Below are 19,817 nucleotides of genomic sequence, written 5' to 3'. Positions count from 1 at the left end.
AATCAGCTTTTTCTTACAGGCAATTGAAAAAACCGATCTGATAGTGGTCGGTTTTACTACTTGGATAAGATTTCTTTATAGTCAACTCCATATTTTTAAGAAAAGCCATGTGCTACAAATCTAGCTTAGAAATGGTCTGGGGTGCCATCGGTTGTTATCTTCCATATCGTCTTCCGGGTGTTGTCATCCCAAATTTTATTCTTTTGTAACGACTGCGACTCTTCCAAGAGAGCAATTTTCCACCGCTTAGAGTTTAGTCCATTGAGTGTTTGTTCGACCGTAGTAGTTTCTTTATCATTCTGGCTTATGGCTTGATTTAATCTCTCACTTAAAGGTTTGTCATCAGACTCCATATCTTTGTCAGGTATTATAGATATTCCGGCAAATACAGTCACTTCTCCTGGATTATTCAATTATTCAATTGAATAGTTTTTTCCTCATTTAATCTTTTTTTTTTCTTAATTCTCCGTTGTGCATTTTAGAAGGTACGTATGCGACCTCTTCGGTAGTTACATTAAGTTAAGGTACAGGGTTGAATGCAAATTCAACTTCATCATCAGCTTCTCCTTCGGTGCGAGATCTTTCAATCAATTTTACGTTTATGCTGATGATGACTTTGCTAATTGATGTTTCTAACAACGTATATCTCTTCTGGTGTTCGGGATAACCGACAAATATGCAATCTCTGGCTTTCACATTTAGTTTAGTCCTAAGTTGTTTAGAAATATGAACTAATGGTCGTGATCCAAACTCTTTTAGATCTTGAACACTGAGTCTCTTTTTGAAAAATATTTCGTGAGGCGTTGCAAATTCTTGTCCCGTTGGCAGACCATCTTGTGGGTGTACAGCTGTGACTCCTGCTTCCTCACAGTATTTGTAAGCAAAATTACAACGTAGCGATTTTTGCGTTTAACAATATCGTTTAATTCGGGTGTATGAGGTACCGTATGCTGAAAGTTTATCTCATGATGTTGAAAGTGGGTCTGCAAGTCGTGATTGATATACTTTTCACCAAGATCCAATCTAATTGCTTTTAGTGTCCAGTTGAATTGTGTAATACAAAATTTGATAGTCTTTTAATACCTGAGTAGCTTGTGATTTTTGTCTTAATAAAGATATATATGTATAGCGACTAAAATCGTCTATTATGACCATTATATACCTATGTCCATCCGGGGTTTGAGTTGGTATCGGTCTACAAAAGTCGGTATGCAAGATTTTCAACGGTTGACTCGTACAAAACCGGGAATGTTGATGGAAATGGTTTTCTGGTCATTCTTCTTCTGACGCAGGACTTGCATATCTGCTTAATTAGATAATCATCAATTTTTAGACCATTTACTAGGTAGTAATTAACAAGCTCTTTATTACCTCTGGGTCTTGATGCCCGAACCTAGAGTGCCAACGATAGATGCAATTTTCAAGATGATGTGAAACTATAACAAATGCTATTTCGAAAATTCTCAATTTGTAGACTAACCTTAAATTATCTTCAACAGCTACGTCGATATTATTTTGATTATATTTTGACATTCGACAACTTTTAATCTGCAGCTTAGACACTAATTTGTCAAGTGTGCTAATTGATATTAAATTACAGTCAAAGTCCGGTATGGATGATACCTTGTTTAATTTGAGGCTATTATATTCTCCTAATTTAGTGAGGAATTTGATTTTTCTCCTGCCTATACCATAAATTTTTCATATATTGCCATTTGCCTCGCGTACACTAGACGAATACGGTTTATCCATGTTTTCGAAGAAATTAATAGGGGCATTCCATGCGAATTGGGAAAATGACTAAAATTTTTAAATTTTTTTAGTTAATTCTAATTTAGTCTTAATTTATTATTAAAAGTCTATACTTTACTAAATCGCAGGGAAAATTTTTTTTAATCAACAAAAAAACCGATTTTTTGCTCCTAATAACTTTTAGTCGTTCTAACTAGTACCCGACCCAAATGTTGTTTAAGTCGGCAACGAGTTTTTTTAATCATTTTATCAATTCCAGCCAGTGATTCATTTTATTTCAGAAAAAGAATCGAATAAAGGAAAGAATTACGTTTAATTCAAACGAAAAAATATGTTATTTTTAGTATATTTTGTATTTGAACATAAACTTATCATATGTCCCAACAGTGACGCAAAGGGATACAAAAATTGTTTTCCCTACTTCAAATCTGACTTGTTCAATATTTTTTCTTTGTAAAAGTAACAATAAACATGTTAAAAATGATCTAAACTTCTTATAACTGCCAAAAAATCCAAAATATAGTTTTCAGGTTTTATTTGAAATATGTCCTACCAGTCACATGTGACTGGTGAGACTCTGGCTTATAGTCAATGCATCATAAAAGATCGTCAAAGTTCTTTACAGCTTTGTTTCTCTTTGTGATCTTCAGTTAAATGATGAATGTTTTTTTTTTTAATCTGAACAATCATTAATTTGGCGATTTTTCTTGCTGAATTTTCTCGCGTTGCCGTAACTCCTATTTTTTTCCGCTTCATGAAATTATTTCATTTTAAAAATGTAAAAGGCTTCACGATTTTGCGTGTCATCTTTGGTTATGAATCTTCTTCTGATCTCACTTCATTACTCGTATATTTTTCAGATTACATATATATTTCCTATTCTCTGAAGATTTATAACCCGATGAAAACAGGATCAAAAAAGGACGAATTTTGAGAAAAAATTAATTTAATGCTCTCTATTAATTGGCACCTAAGTTTATCAAGATCGTGTTGTCAACATGGTTAATCTATTATTTGTGTTTTTCCATTATTTATTTTATTTATCCTAAATAATTAATAGTTTAATATAAACATAATAATTTTTCTAAGGTTGGAATAATATAAATTATTTTTGATAACCAACTTCATGTACGCATTTTGTATTCGTCTCACTAGTCAAAATAAAAAAAAATTAGAAAAACGGTAGACCTTGAAGGCCATACGTGCAACTTCCCGTTAATTTTATATCAAGTGCTTAAAACTGCACTAATGATGTTTTTGAGCTCTCCGAGCTCAAAAGTCTGATAAAACTCAATTTTTGAAATTTTCAAACTGCAGTAACTTTTGAATAAATGAATAGATTTTTATGCGGTTGGCAGCATTCGGCGCAATTTTTAAAGCTCTATGTAGAATCTGTAAGTTTAGTTTGATCGAATCAATAATTCTGGAAAAACACTTTTTTCGGTTTTCTTTCGTCAACGATAACTCACGAATAAATCAACTAATTTTGACCAGACCGACGGCGATCGACGTAATTTTTCGATGTTAAGAGTTGATTAGTTTTTGGAATTGATCAGTCGAGCTGTTGGAAAGTTATTCCTAAAACTGTCGGAGTAATGTTGAAAAAATCCATGTATCCAAATATTTCGTCGAGGATATCTCTCGAACCAATCAACTAATTTTTACGTTCTTGACAGCGATCGACGCATTTTTTTGAGCTCTGAAAATTATTATATTTCACCAAAAACGATCCGAAAAAAAATATCGAAGTTATGTGAAAAAAACGATATCTCTTGAACGAATCAACCGATTTTGACCGGATTGGCGGCAATTTACGTGGTTTTTTAAGATTGAGAGCTAATTTGTTTTTAAAACTGATCGGTAGAGCCGTTTAAAAGTTACTCCAAAAAAAACACTTCTGAAACAAATTTTTAACTTCCCGCTAAGCAAATTGAAAATTTTCAAAAATCGGGAAGTTATTGGTTTCACCACGTTTTTCGAAAATCGAGTTCCCATCAGATCTTGACGTTTTGAGGTCCTAGGAAGCTTTCCTGACTATTCCCGCGATGATGCCCGTATGTCTGTGTGTGTGTGTGTGTGTGTGTGTGTGACCCTTTTATAACTTTTGAACGGCTTGACTGATTTCATTGCAGTTGGTGCTATTCGATAGGGCTTGACCAAACTTAGATTTCCTAAAAATTTGAACCGATTCGGACCAGTAGATTTTAAGAAATTGTAAAAAAACTACAAAAAAAAATTTTTTTAAAAGTGGTTTTTTTGGAATAACTTTCAAACCGCTCTACCGATCAATCTTAAAAAATAATCAGCTTTAAACATTAAAAAACTGCGTCGATCGCCGCCAGTGCGGTGAAAATCGGTTGATTCGTTCGTGAGTTCCCGTGAACGAAAGAAAACCGAAAGAAGTGTTTTTTCGAGATTACTCTGGAATTTTCAGTTCGATCAATTAAAACCTGAAAATAACTTATGAGGATGATAAAACGACGTCGAATGCCGCCGATCGCGTGGAAATCAGTTGATCTATTCAAAAGTTACTGCGATTTGAAAATTCCAAAAATTACATGAAAATTAGATTTTTGAGCTCAAAGATTTTAAAAACGAAATAACTGCAATTTCGAGCCCTTAATTACGACAGTAGCGGGAAGTTGCAGGGATGGCCGTCAGGGTCAACCGTTTTCCTAATTTTTTTCCTATTGTTTTTGAGATTTATCTAAATTTCTCAAAATCTATTGGTCCGAATTGGTTCAAATTTTCAGGAAATCTAAGTTCGGTGAAACCCTTCCGAATGGCACCAACCGCGATGAAATCGGTTCAACCGTTCAAAAGTTATAAGAGGGTCACACACACACACACACACACACACACACACACACACACACACACACACACACGGGCATCATCGCGAAAACATTCAGGGAAGCTTCCTAGGACTTCAAAACGTCAAGATCTGATGAGAACTCGATTTTCGACAAACGGGGGGAAACCAATTCCTTCCTGATTTTTGAAAATTTTCAATTTTCTTAGCGGGAAGTTTAAAATTAGGAAAACGGCTGCCTCTGAAGGCCATTTCTGCAACTTCCTGCTACTTTCGTAATTAAGCACTCAAAATTGTACTTATTACATTTTTGAGCTCATCAACCAATTTTCACGCAGTTGGTGGCGATCGATGTAGTTTCTTTAGCCCAATAAAAAATTTAGAACAAAGAAATTGATCTGATAAAAAATTTCGAAGTTATTACAAAAAAATACTTTTTTGGATTTTTCTTGACAACGATGTCTCACGAACGCATCAACCGATTTTGACGTTTTTGGTCGCGGTTGATTGGGGTTTTTGAGGTTAAAAGCTGATTAGTTTTTGAAGTGGATCGGTTCAGCCAATTCGGAGATATTTGAAAAAAATGAAAAAAGAACAACTTTTTTTTTCACCCTCTTTTCACTTTTTTTCTGCATTGTCTCAAAATCTATCGGTCCAAATCGGTTCAAATTTCCAGAAAATCTAAGTTTGGCGAAGCTCTTTCGAATGACACCAACCGCGATGAAATCGGTCAAGCCGCTCAAAAGTTACGAGAGGTTGACACACACACATACACACACCAAATACTGCCCGGTTAAAATCGACGACGCCGAACACACATTCTTCGAGTGTGCTCGGTGGAAGGACTACAGAAGAAGCACCGAAGAGATCATTGGCACCAGGCTCTCCCCCTCAAGCCTGGTGACCTATATGATCAAACAAAAGAAAAACTGGTCTGCTGTTCCAGCTTATGCACAGCACCTCCTGAAAATCAAAATCGCAGAAAGAGACCAGTAGCCAGGAGTAGGCGTCGTGAGACGCAGCACGGCTGGATTGAAGTAATGCTAGCGCGGTTCCAATCCAGTCCTCCCCGTACCATCTAGGGGAGACGGGAAGAGGAATGTTTTTTTTAGTGGGTAAAAATCTCCACACTACCAACTACCGATATCTGCCATAAGATGGGCGACAGAGTTAACGATAGCGGTGTCTTTTGAAGATCTTTTTCGTACCTCTTTAAAGACACACACACACACACACACACACACACACACACACACACACACACACACACACACACACACACACACACACACACACACACACACACACACACATGCATACAGACGTACGAACATCATCGTAAAAATAGTCAGGAAAGCTTCTTAGCGCTTCCAAACATCGAGATTTATAGAAACTGCAATTTTCGCAAAACGGGGTAAAAACAATAACTTCCCGATTTTTCGAAAATCATTGATTTTCTTAGCGAAAAGTTACAAATTTTTTTAATTATTCCTACGCAGGTAATCAATCTAATTCTTTATAATATTGAATTTTTTTAAGAAAAATTTTGTATTGAGAGAGAAATATTTTTTCAAAGCTGAGGGATTGAACTGAAATTCGACTTTACGTACACCGCGGCAAGATAGAAGGATTTTTCGATCTCTTATCAGTGACACTCAGTCAAATTATAATTACGAGAAATTTAAAAAGTAAGCGATGTTGTTAATTAGTTATTCCTCTATATTATAAGATACATTTTACTATAGTATAAATTTCAGTCACATAATCGTAGCTTATAATTGATGGGATTCCATGGTCAAATGTTCCACTAGTCACGATGGAATCAATATTGTTCATGATGTAGCTGCTTGCAGCGGAGTCTAAAAACCAGCTGAATGTATCGTGTTCTTTCGGAGCAACGTATGCCTTATCCAGTACAGTTTCTGTGCTGCTACTATCGTCACTATCTGAATTTTCCTGCAATATAGCTTTGACCTTTTTTTCTCTTTAACTCTTCATTATGCTTTCTTGACCTTTTTTTCCAATCTTTATACTTCGGACAGTCTTGTTTCACGCGACCATACTCATGACAAAAGAAATATTTTACGTACGCAATATTTATTTTGCTGGTTGTTACCTTTTAATGGCGTATTGTAATCCTCTGCATTGCTTAAGCATTTACGCGTCTTACATTATCCGATTATTGTGACCTTGACCGCATCCATAGTAAATTCGCCCTTAGGTATAGATGCCAATACTGATATCAGGGTATGATACGATGACGGCATACTCTGCAAAAGAATCCGAGGTCCAAATTCGACCCTATTATCTGTTCGCTCCTGTTACCGAGTGAAGTCAAATTGTCAATCAATGCTTGAATTTTAGCCACATTTTTGTTCAACTCATCATCTTTTGAAATCTCACCTGCAAAAGCTCTAAAATGAGCGTAAATTTGTTAATTCCACTCGCTTTTTCATGGTAACTTTTGAGTTCACCTAATACTTGTTTTGGCTGTGGTCTTGTCCCTGTTGTGCGAAATTTGGGCATCTTCTACGAGGAGACATATCATGCCCAAAGCTTTATCCTCCATACCCTACGGAGGGCCTTACGGTTGATATTGACTTCTATGTCCCTTCACGTTTGAGTAACCACTCGACCTTGAACGTCCAGACTTAGCAATTGTTATTATTTAACTTACTAATTCCAAACGCCGTTGAATTAATATCCACCGTCCTCAACAAAAAAATACCTAGAAATCGGTTGACCGTAAAGGCCATCTCTGCAACTTCCCGCTAATTCCATATCTAAGCGCTTAAAATTTCACTTATAACCTTTTTGACCTCTTCGAGCTCAGAACATAATTTATATGTTATTTCAAGCTCTCCGAGCTCAAAGAGTTAGCTGCTCTAAGCTTTTGATTCCTTGAAGCTCTAATATAAGTTTATTGAAGCAGTATTTTTTTAATTTTAAAACCGCAATAACTTCTGAATGAAAAAACCGATTTTCTTGCGGCTGGCAAGAACACAAACTGATCAAACCGAGATTGCTAGGGAGGAAACAAAAATAATTCAAAGAAATTCATTTTTAACACTTATTTTAGTTAACCAACCCTTTATAAAATAATAAAACCCCATTTACAAGATAAGCAACACTCAACACAAAGCCTTGTTCCCGTTTGCGACCCTAACTTTAGCATCTACGAAGCGGTTTCTATTATAGTTATTATTCCTGACAGTACCCTTCACTAATTCGCTAAATCTCATTTCTTATTTATAATTAGATCCTAATCTGAATTCCATTTTTCGACATAAAATTTTCAATTAATTTGTTGCCGTGGTCTTAATAATACAACCATAAATATTTAATAACAAGAGAAGTCTTCGTATCTTGGATTTGTTATAGTCGAATTAATTATAATTAAATAACTAATAGTAGAGCAAGCCTGGAGGAGACTCTGACAGACTTAAGATAGATTTTCTCTTGTAGAGAAGCTTCAAGAGTTTTATTTTCATTGTGGATCCTCGAACGCTCCCTGGTATCCAGGGTTTCCCGACAACGAAACGAGAGGAAAGTCGATTTTAACTGCTGAACTTACGATCGTCTTTTAGTGTTGCTTATGATTAATTTTGAATTTGGGCAGTTGGTAAATCCTTGATTTTGGCTTCTCTTCTTTTTCTCGTGGTTGAGGTAGATGTAATGGAAGGGGCTCTGGAACTTATTTTATAAATGATAAATACCACGATATCCGGATTTTGAATGTTTATTCAGTTAATGGCCCTATGAGGCAAAATGCACTCAATGCACGATATTTCAGTTACGAACTATTCACTCATAACTATGTTGTATGATTAGCAATGTTTTATTGTGAGTTCGAGACAGGAGTAACATCTCCAGCAAAAACTTAGATCTGGCGTTAATTGGATAATGGAACGAAAAGGTTATGATTTAGATAAAACGTATTACTACGGACAACGAGGCCCCTCGATGCAGATCGAAGAGCCCAATGGTGCGGTTCGTAGAAGATATAATTTAAAAATTAAATAAGAAAAGAGTGAGTTTAGAACTTATGTAAGCGACCTAGTGCTTTACACTGCCTCGTACGTCCCTGTTGAAAAACTCCAATAAGATCCCATCAAAAGCGACAAAAGCCACTTAGAAACTAATAAAATTTATGGGTTTCTAAGTGACTTTTGTCGCTTTTGATGGGATCCTATTGGAAATTTTAAACAGGGGTAACGCGGTACAAGGACACACACGGGTTCTACAAGGATACCTTTCCTCGTATTCTTTAATAAAGGACTGAACAAGTAATCCGCGATGTTTCGTGTTTTTATATACCCGGGTCGCGATTTTTGGATGGGAGTTTAATTTTGTCATTGGTCTAAAACTGCTAATTTGACAGAATGTGGACAAAGTGTGCTCAATTCTTAATCGAGGTGTTGTCTGAGTGATTGTCAAAACTTTTAAAGTGCAAGCGCTGCACTTTTCGTCGATAGGGCAGAGACCCTGTATGTTAAATGAGGCAAGGCCGGATATAACAGCACCCCTTCCCCCAAGAAGGGGTGCCTCGGCATCTCTGCTTTTGAACGTATGGGTATCTCCTTTTCAGCGAACTGTTGTTGTTTGATTTTTCTTTTATTGATTAGTCCCATTCTAACAACAAAATTTTAATCATTTGTCATTGAGTGCAATTTTATCCTTTACATGTATAAATATATATATAAAAATAACTGAATCATATTACATAATTAGTTTACTAAAATATGTTTAACAAAAATATTCTGTTTTATTTTATTATGTTTTTTCATTTTGATATGTATTTTCATTGTGTTCTAATTTCTATGGTTTCCCTAAATTTAATTTTTTTCGTATCGAAGACTTAACTGATATATTTGTTTATTTTCAATTTTCCACGCTGATCTGGTTGCAGAATTACTGGTTTATCGGTTCAAAGTTAGTCATCTGGCGACACGTAAAATCTGGTTTCACTCACGTGCTTTTGTAATTTAGATGAGCAAGGCTTTTATTGTTTTAACTCGTGGCCAGGTGTCAGGTGTCAGTATGAAGAAGAGTGGTAGCGTTGCAATTAGTCTTTCCGTGATAGCGTAACGTCGTGAAACGATTTTGAAAATGTATATCTGTGGCAGATGCTGCAATGGTTTCAGAACTTGGTTCAAGTATGCAACTTCCGTGTTTGGGGCGCAGGTATGGTTTGTTATGTCCGGATTAATTATAATTAGATAATTAATTAGTAGAGTGGGCCTTGAGGAGGCTCGGACACGTTTTAGATAGATTTTCTCTTGTAGAGAAGCTACAAGAGTTTTATTTTTATTGTGGATTTCCAACGCCTCCCGGTAACCAGGAGTTCCAACGGAGAATTCAAAGGGAAGTCGGTAACAAATACTGAACTCACAGTCGGCCTTTATGAATTTTCTAGTCGATCTGAATTTGAATCGGTCTATCTACTGGTCGGTGAGTCAGTTCCCGCTAGATCTATCACTAAATTAGACGCCTTACTTCTCTCCAACCAGAAAGCACTGGACTCTATCAAGACCCAGGGGGTTTCTATTGAGCACTGAAACCTGATGATAATTCATTTGACATTCCGCCGCTTGCCACTCGCTGTGAGAGAAGATTGGGAGACCAGTCTTGGACTGACAAATGATATGCCGACTCACACGCAGTTCCACGAGTTTCTCAAATCCTCAGGAAGAGGTTTTATCGGGTAGTTCACCGCTCAACACCGCTGAAAAAGATGAATGTGAAGTTCACTTTCGACTATCGCACTATCAAAAACCTGATTGACGCTACGCAGTGAGATTAATGCTGAAAGCCCCTGAGAGTTGACATGGTGACTCTATCAACGCAGCTATGGGGTCATTGTATCGTGCGTTCATGGCACAATACATACAGCTGGGACACATGGTTCATGTTCCGATCAATGACTTGCTCGCCAACGCTTATTGCTTGCCTCATAGTCCAGTCAAAAAGACCGTGAAATCGGGTTTTTCACCTAGACGGATGAAGTAAGGGTTTAAAAAATAAAAATTTAATAAAAAATACAAAAATTATACGTTTTCAATGGTTTTTTAAAAATTTTTTTTTTTTAAATTATGAACAACAATCGTAGAGAAAAAAAAATTGTTTCTTTCATCCCTTCTATTAAAACGAAAGGGGTGGAAATGGATTTACCTCAATATTTCACTCAAAACAGGTTATATTTAAAAAAATTTTTTTTCAATTGAATTTTTAATTTTTTTTTACAAATTTTGATGTAACATTTATGTTTTTAGATTTTTACCTGCAGGTCAAAAAAATTATTAAAGACAGGTAATTCATGGTTCAGTCCTACGCCTTTGTGGAAAGAGACAGAAAATTCCGCTATTTCGTTCTTACTTAATGTAGCTACGGTCACTGTAGCACGCGTACGCAAACTAGCTTACATGTGTGCGAGAGAGATAGAAGAATCTGTCGCTTTCTCCGTCTCAATAAAAACCATATGACTCGGCAAAACATTTTTTCTTATTGTAGCTCTTCTTGCGCGCATCTATAACAGCATGGTAGATTTTTGCAAATTTCTCAAAAAGTAAGCGAAATAAAGCTGTTTTACGTAAATTGAGTTTTGTAGATCATTTTCTTTGCTATAAAAAGGATCCAGTCCTCCAATATTTTATCTCCCTTACTTTTCGAGATATTTTAAAAAATAAAAAATAAATTAGGAAAACGGTTGACCCTGAAGGCCATCCCTGCAACTTCCCGCTACTTTCGTAATTAACGGCTCGAAATTGCAGTTATTATGTTTTTGAGCTCGAAGAGCTCAAAAATCTAATTTTTGTGTAGTTTGGAGCTCTCCGAGTTCAAAAATTTGATAGGAGTTTAATAAATCACTATTTTTTTAATTTTCAAACCGCTATAACTTTTGGATAAATGAACCGATTTTGACGCGATTAGCGACATTCAACGCAGTTTTTTAAATTTTATGATATACTTTTGAATACAAATTGATTAGACCGGAAATTTCAGTGTAATCCGAAAAAAAAATTTTTTGTTGATTTTTTTCGTCAACGATAACTCACGAACGAATCAACCGATTTTGACGGGCTTGGTGGCGATCGACGTGGTTTTCCGATGTTAAGAGCTGATTAGCTTTTGGAATTGATCAGTTACGCCGTTTAAAAAATATTTTAAAAAAACCACATTTAAAAAATTTTTTTTTCGCAGTTTTTTTGAAATTTCTGTAAATCTACCAGCTTGAATCAGTCCAAACCATATTCAAATTCTAAATTTAGTCAAGCCCTTTCGACTGGCGTCAATCGCGATAGAATCGGTCAGGCCATTCAAAAGTTATGAGAGGTTTACATGGGGCATTCCATGCCAAATCACCGAGGTTTTGGCCCAACCTTCTTCGATTTCGCTGAAAAATTTTCATCATTATCTACCCTACCAAAGACATTTTTCTAAAGTTTTTCAGATTATTTTACCCAACCCAAAAAAAGTAACGAATTTTTGAAAAGAAAACGCTCTTTTTTTTCAACTTGCTGTAACTTTGACACAAATTGACCTTTTGGAACTTTTTTTTTTTTAATTTTGTTTTAATTGTAGTTTTCAGAAGAAAATACAGAAAATTTCTCGGAAGTCACGATATATAAAACATTTCAGTTTTTTCAATAAAATCGTAATTTTTCCAAGGTCAGGAACCTTCGATTCTAAATTTTTTGGTCTCAACCTATTTCGAAGTTGTGCTCACTTTACCTTATATATATCTATATATATATATATATATATATATATATATATATATATATATATATATATATATATATATATATATATATATATATATATAGGAAACACTAGAATTTTTCACTTTTATGAAAAATCTTAGTTTCCAGGCCACTAAATCTCGCGGATACGAATTAGTCGCCTGGATTTCGTTCATAATTTTGGTCCACTGCCCTGGGATATTCCGCTCCCGTATTTATGATTGTCTTTTGCTTTAAGAGAACTCGATTAGAAAGATTATGGGTCAGAAGTTACCACGCGTGCCAGTTAAATTTATTTTACTTACTTACAAAAGTTACTGTGCAGATGGTCCTTCTTCCGTGTTTGGTGTTATTGTTGATTAGATTGAATTACGCAAGGTGAATATTGTAGTGGATAAATTAACTTGATTGACAACAAAATTACAACAAACTTAATTTTATTTCACTAACTCAACACTTGAAATATATTTATTATATTCGGTGACGAAATACAATAAATTTGTAGGATGATTATTTTACCAATAGTCTAGGTTGTCGATGGTTAATTATTTATAATAACGCAATGATATTTTAATACAGAATAGTAGTAATAATGATGATATAAACTTATTAATTAATTAGTAGATTTGGTAGTTGTTAATAATTATTTAGTTTTTGTGAGCCATCACCTAATAGTGGTAATAGTAGTATAGTGGTAATAGTGGTAAGATTGACTAAGATAAATCTAACGTGGTGGTTGACACCGGGGGATAGATCGAAGTGTCGATCACCGCTCAAGTATCGGGGTTTGTGACCGTATTTCCCCCTCCTCGTGCCGTCTTGTAACGTCATGGGACTACCTATTATTTTAGCTAGTGTCGGTAACGGAAATTTCGGGTGGTAGTTCACCAGGCTGATAAAGTCGGGACATTTTGTAGTGTCTCAATATATATATATATATATATATATATATATATATATATATATATATATATATATATATATATATATATATATATATATATAGTACATTTCATAGAAATCTAATTATTGCATTGGTCCTCATGACGGAACTTTTGAAAAATTTTGCTATATTTCGACTATACTCGTCGAGCTCAGTCGAAAAATGCATATGGTTCTAAAGTTTATATATGTATGTATATATGTGTATACATATATATCAGATATAATGCGACTTGTCACGACGATAGCGTTGCCAATTTACATCGGATCTTTACCAAACTCAACATAATTATTCTACAGATAGATACCGAAGTCAAGTTCGTAGATGAGCTTAATCGGTCAAGTAATTTAGAAATGCCAGGATTTAAAAATTTTTAAAATCATAAAAATTCATATTTTTTCACTTTCTTACTCGTATAACTTTTGAATGGGATAACTTATCGAATTGCTGTAAATTTTATCTGAAAGCTCTTTTAGTAAGCTTCAATTTGAGTATCATATTATTTGTATAGTCTTAAATCATGGTCTATTCCGCTATGCTATATATGAAATTTGCTGTTGCACTCGTTTTACCAAATGTCATCCAAAACTTATCGTTGTGGTTTGAAAATTTTAAAAATCGTTCTCTGTGAAACTTCCATCAAACTTATGAGCTCGAAGAGTATTTTCAATAAAGTTGATAATATTTAATAATGAAATGTATAATTTTTATTCTTTACAATTAATATCTCTGTAATTTTTATTTTGAAGAAAGGAAATTTTTGGAACAAGTCGTCGAAAAAGGTAATGTTTCTTCATCAGAAAAATATTGTAATTATTCGGTATATTATGACAGAATACTTTGTCTGTAAATGTCACCTTCTTTCTTAATTATATCTCAGTGAAACAAATATTTTATTAAAAAATTGTTATCAATGAAATATCATCATTATCAATGAAGTATGTTAAGTTTGAAAAATGATCCATATTCATTACGGCGATCGTCGTTTCCGATCGCAGTAATTTTTGGATTTTTATTAGATTTATTATGAAATCTACTTCCATTTCGATTGCCGAATGGTCTTTTGTTTTTTAATTGAAAAAATAAAACTTTTGAAAATTGGATTATTTTACAAAAAATCGCATCAAATTTATTTTGGATCCCTCGTGAAACCTCAGAGGTTGAATACAATATATTTTTGAAAATTTAAATGAATGTTTTACCAACAGTTTATATTGTGGATAAGTATTAAAAAAAATGGGCCGTCGATAATGTAGATAATTTCTTATTTTTTCTAAATTTTTTTAAGGTTATGTTTTCTGAATGACGTTTGTGTTTTTGTCGTGACTTGATAGTTCTATCGATTTCAAGTGTATTAAGAATAACAGACGATTAGTTAGTGAATAACGATTATTTAAAATTAATTTCTTTTGTCGAAGAAATTCATTATGCCGAAATTTTTCAATCGTCGCTGTAATCCATTGAATCTAGATAAACACAATAAGAAGTCATATTTGCGTGGTCTGCGTGAGTATTTGATTGTTCACTTCGGTTTATCTACCAGTGATCGTATATGTAGTGCTTGTCACAAAAAATTACTGAAGCAGTATGCCGAAGCTGCACCTGACGAAACTGATGATGAATTTAATGAGAGCTTTGAAACTGATGAAAATTTAAATGACGAATCAATTTATGTTGATGAATTACCAGATCCTGTTACGTTAGGTATACATATTAAGTATTTGATTTGTTTCAGTTCATAATTGCTCTGTTTTTCCAGAACCACCATCAAGTGGCCAAGAATTACTTGTCCAGCAAAGTAGTTCATCATTATCTGAATTAAGTCTCAGTATTACCCTACCGACCATTAATGAAGCGTTAGCCTTATTTAATCAATCTCCAGTTTCTGCAAAAAGAAGAACCTTTGACACGTATCTAAATGATAAAGTTCCTCGTGTCGCTCGAAATTTGCGAAAAGTATTGCGAGTAAAAACTCAAGTAAATGATGAATTCAGCGGTGCAGATGCTACTGAAATCATAAATAGTTTAAACGATAAATTTAACGATGAAAGTACAAGCAGATCTACGCGCGTCCAAATTTTGACTCTTCTACCATCAAGTTGGAGTGTTCATAAGATTATGGAAGTCATGGGTGCAAGTGAGCATATGGTACGAGTAGCGAAAAACATTGTAGCTGCTGACGGAATATTATCAGTACCTGAAAAAAAAAATGGTAATAAACTGCAAATTAATTAGCTATTTGATTATTAACATAAAAATTTTCATAAATCTTTTGATGTAATCGAATTTTTAGGCCGTGAGCTGTCTAATGAAGTAGTGTCATCTGTTACAAATTTTTATAATGACGATGAAATGAGTAGTATGATGCTAGGAAAAAAAGATTAAAAAAAAAATTTAAAAGAGTTGCATAAAATTTATAAATTAAGATATCCCGAAATCAAAATTGGATTTTCATCTTTTGCATCTTTGCGTCCGAAGCATTGTATTTTAGCTGGCGGATGTGGCACTCACACAGTTTGTGTTTGCTCTATTCATCAAAATATTAAATTGATGATCTTAGATAAGTTAAGACAAGCAGAAACAGAATTGACAGTTTTGATATAACTTATTTAATAATGACAATTATTCAGAAAATTTAAAATTGATTTTATTAACTTGATATATTTTTATTCATATCTTCAACAGGTGGCAACTTTTCACGATTAACTGAAGGGTCAGGTTTACCATTAAAAACCTACAATGATTGTTTGAGAGCTATCGTATGTCAAAACCCATCAGCTGAGTGTTTTTTTAACAATTGTTGTTATTATCCAGGTGTCGAAAATCTGAAAAAACTTTTATTAACTCAAATGGACAATAGTGAAATTGATAATATTCAGTACAAATAATGGGTTTCTACTCTACGAGTAACTCTCGAAACTACAATCAAGAATACAAATGATTTTGTTGATGATTTTGGTGAAAAATTAAAAGCTCTTCTACCACACAATATTATTGCAAAAGAACAAGCAGCATACTTACGACAGTTGAAAGAATCTTTTCAAGGAAATGAATGTATAGTGATGGTTGATTTTGCCGAAAATTACACATTCGTTGTTCAAGATGCTGCTCCAGGGTTTCATTGGAATAACGACTAAGCGACGGCTTACACTGTGGTTATTTACTATAAACAAAATAATGAATTTAACTATCAGAGTATGGCAATCATATCTGATTGTTTAAACCATGAGACAATTGCTGTTTATCTTTACTCTAGTGTCGTTATTGAATTCATTAAATCTACGTCATCTGAAGTTAGTAAAATTTTCTTTTTTTCGGATGGTGCACCTCAACAATACAAGAATTATAAACATTTTATCAATTTATCTGATTATAAGGAAGAATTTAGAGTAACTGTTGAGTGGAATTTTTTGCTACGGCTCACGGCAAAGGACCATGCGATGGAATAGGAGGAACCTTAAAACGAATGGTCGCACGTGCTAGCCTACAGTTGCCACCTCATTTACAGATATTAACACTGACACAATTATTTGCGTGGTGCTCAAGAAACTTAGCAAGAATAAATATTCGGTTCTCGAAAATTGACGACTATAATTTAATGAAAGAAAATTTAGAAGTACGTTTTAAAAGTGCGAAACCGATACCGACAACACAAAAAATTCATCAAATTATACCTTTATTGATATTGCAGTAGAGATCAAGTCTTATTCTTCATCACAAATTTCCAAACAACATAGTACGATTAAAAAACTGAGAAAATAATCATTGAGTCGAGGGAAGTAGAAATAATATTAAGATTTAATTCAATGTACAACACTATACTTAAATAAAATAATGTTAATCTTATATACTTATACAGTTTATGTTGTTTTGGTTCAATTATATACAACCTTTGAGGTTTTACGCGGGATCCAAAATAAATTTGATGCAATTTTTTGTAAAATTAAATTGGATTCGAACATGTTTAGTTTGATCTAAGAACCCCGTCGCTGTTGACGTGTGTATTGCACCCTGGTTATCGCAATAAATAAGGCCTTCTGAATATTTTGTAATGCCTATTCCGCCGATAAGTCCCCGAAGGTACATTGATTCCTTCGTCGCTTCCGTAAGCGCTTTGTATTCCGCCTCTGTTGGCGATAGGGCCACGGTTCGCTATTTCCTGGACTTCCAGCTGACTGCGGCTTCTCCAAATATAAATACGTACCCTGTATACGATTTTGAATCTAGTTTATCGTTTCTCTAGTCAGCATCACTGCATCCGACAATTTTCTCAGGTGTATTTCTGTACGTGAGTCCAAGTCCGGGTGTTCCCTTCAAGTATCTTAGTACCCGTTTTGCAGCTCCTCAGTGATCTTTTGAAGGGTGTTCGTTGAATTGACTCAATACGCTCACTGTGTGCGCGATATCCGGTCTCATCGCTACTGCCAAGTACATCAGAGATCCTACTAACTCTCTGTACTTTGGGTTTTTTGTCGATTTGTTCGGATCCGTTGAGGCTTTCAACATCGATGTTGGACTCGCAGGTGCTTGTTGTGGAGTATAATTCTCCATCCCCAATTTCTCCAATAATTCTTCGACGTATCGACGCTGATTGATTTCGCCGTTTTCTTGCTTGAACTCTATGCCTAAGCAATATTTGGCCTCTCCCAAGTCTTTTATTCGGAATTCATTGGCTAGGCCCTTTTTCAGTTCTTTAATCCACTCAGGATTATTCGACGTGATCAACAAGTCATCGACGTAAACGGCTACGAGCAATATTTCGTTGGTCGTCTTGTATGCGAACAAACATGGGTCTGATACCGTCGGTTTTAGGCCTAGGTTTTTCAGAATTCCACTCAACTTGTCGTACCATTTCTTCCCAGACTGTTTTAATCCATCTATCGATTTTCGTAACTTGCAGACTCTTTCACCTTTGGTGAGCTCCTCCAGCATTTTTGATGCTTTTGTTTGGACTTTGGAGTCTTTTCTTTCGCTACGCGTAATTTCCACTAGTGCTTCCTTTAAGCCATCTGGAACTTCCATATGCAACTCTTCGTCGACTTTGGCGTGTAAGTACGCCGTTTCGATGTCTATTTGGTGAATCTTGGCATCCGTCTTCGTCGATAATGCCGCTTGTAGCCTGATTGATTCCAGTCTTGCCACTGGTGCAAAGGTTTCGTCGAAATCGAATTCTGGTCTCTGCGAAAAACCCCTGGCTACTATTCGAGTTTTTCTGCGCTCTATTTTCCCGTCGGCATTTAACTTGTTTTTCAAGATTACCTTGGATCCAATAATTTTTCTATTTTCTGGACATTTCACCTGGTCCTATGTCGCGTGTTCCAGATGCGAGCGTACTTCTGCTGCTAGGGCACGCTTCCACTCTGTCGATTCCGTTCCTGGGATCGCTTCTTCGAGCTCGAAGTCAGCCATTAATGCTAGTTCTTACAATAAACTTTGCATCCATGAACTCCTCTCCCTCGTCGGTGTTAGCTTCAATCTTTTGAGGTGACTTCCTAGTACAACGAGGTTTCCAGCGGTCTTTTGGTTCTTTGAACCTCATCTTCGGTGCTTGGAATGAATACATCGTCTGATGCTTCCTCGTCATCTCGTTCCAGTGCTTTCTCGTCTTCTTGTGATAAGCTTTTACGACTTGATGCTCGACTTGAAATAATACTCGACGCACTTACGTATCTGTAAAGTTTTCGAGGTCGTCCTGGCTTCCCAGATTTTTGTTTCTTGGGTCTTCCTCGTGCTCGAGCTGGTAAAGGTTCTCTTGTCATTTCCCTACATAACCTCCTGTCTCACAGAGCTCTCCCTGGCTCTGGATCCTCTTCCTGAGGGTGTGTGTATTTGACGTCTAGTTGTACGGCACTGTGTGATCGCATCACGTTTTCCTCTACGATTTGCACATCTCTGGTGATGACTACCTTGCCATCGTCGTTTCATCGTACTCTGTAGGCCTTTGCGGTATTGCAATAGCCGTCCAATCTTCCTTCGATTGATCTTTCATCGAGCTTTTGACGTCCTGTTTCCTTTCGAAGTACAAATACTTTTGCGCCAAATATTCGCAGATGCTTTAGTCCCGGTTTTCTACCGAACTATAGCTCAAATGGTGTAGATCCTCCGTGGCTTCTACTCGGACAACGGTTCCTCAGGTAGTTGGCCTTCGTGATAGCTGCTCCCCAGTACATCGTCAGAAATCCTGCTTGGATCAGTAGGCACCTAGCCATGTCGACGATCGTACGATTCATGCGCTCCGCGACTCCATTTTGTTGCGGCGTGTAAGGCGCCGTTAGTCGCCTCTTAATCCCCTCGTGCCTCAGGTACTCGTCGAACTGTTTGTTGCAGTACTCTCGACCATTATCAGACTGCAATGCCTTAATTTTAAGCCCTGTTTGCTTCTCTACGTAATTTTTATACGTCTTGAATGCCTTGAATACTCCGTCCTTGGTCTTCAACAGGTGCAGTTCGCACCAGCCGCTGTAGTCGTCTATGAAGGTCTCGAAATACCGGTTTCCTGCTTCAGACTTCGTCCCTGAAGGTTGACATAGGTCACTATATACAACTTCAAGCATTTTCTGGCTTTTCT

At 35.6% G+C, this 19,817-nt stretch overlaps 1 protein-coding gene across 6 annotated transcripts in view; it reads left to right on the top strand.

The window, feature by feature from the left end:
• The window catches only part of LOC141534860 (coiled-coil domain-containing protein AGAP005037), a 651,729-nt gene that overhangs the window by 273,706 nt on the left and 358,206 nt on the right, over positions 1 to 19,817 (top strand). The gene's annotated exons all lie outside the window — the stretch shown is intronic.

Source organism: Cotesia typhae, unplaced genomic scaffold, assembly GCF_013202065.1.
Source record: "Cotesia typhae breed Kobodo isofemale line unplaced genomic scaffold, CoteBio_Ctyphae scaffold_13, whole genome shotgun sequence".
NCBI classification, from domain to species: domain Eukaryota; kingdom Metazoa; phylum Arthropoda; class Insecta; order Hymenoptera; family Braconidae; genus Cotesia; species Cotesia typhae.
Note: the sequence above shows the minus strand (reverse complement) of the source record. Positions and strands in the feature narration are given on the sequence as shown.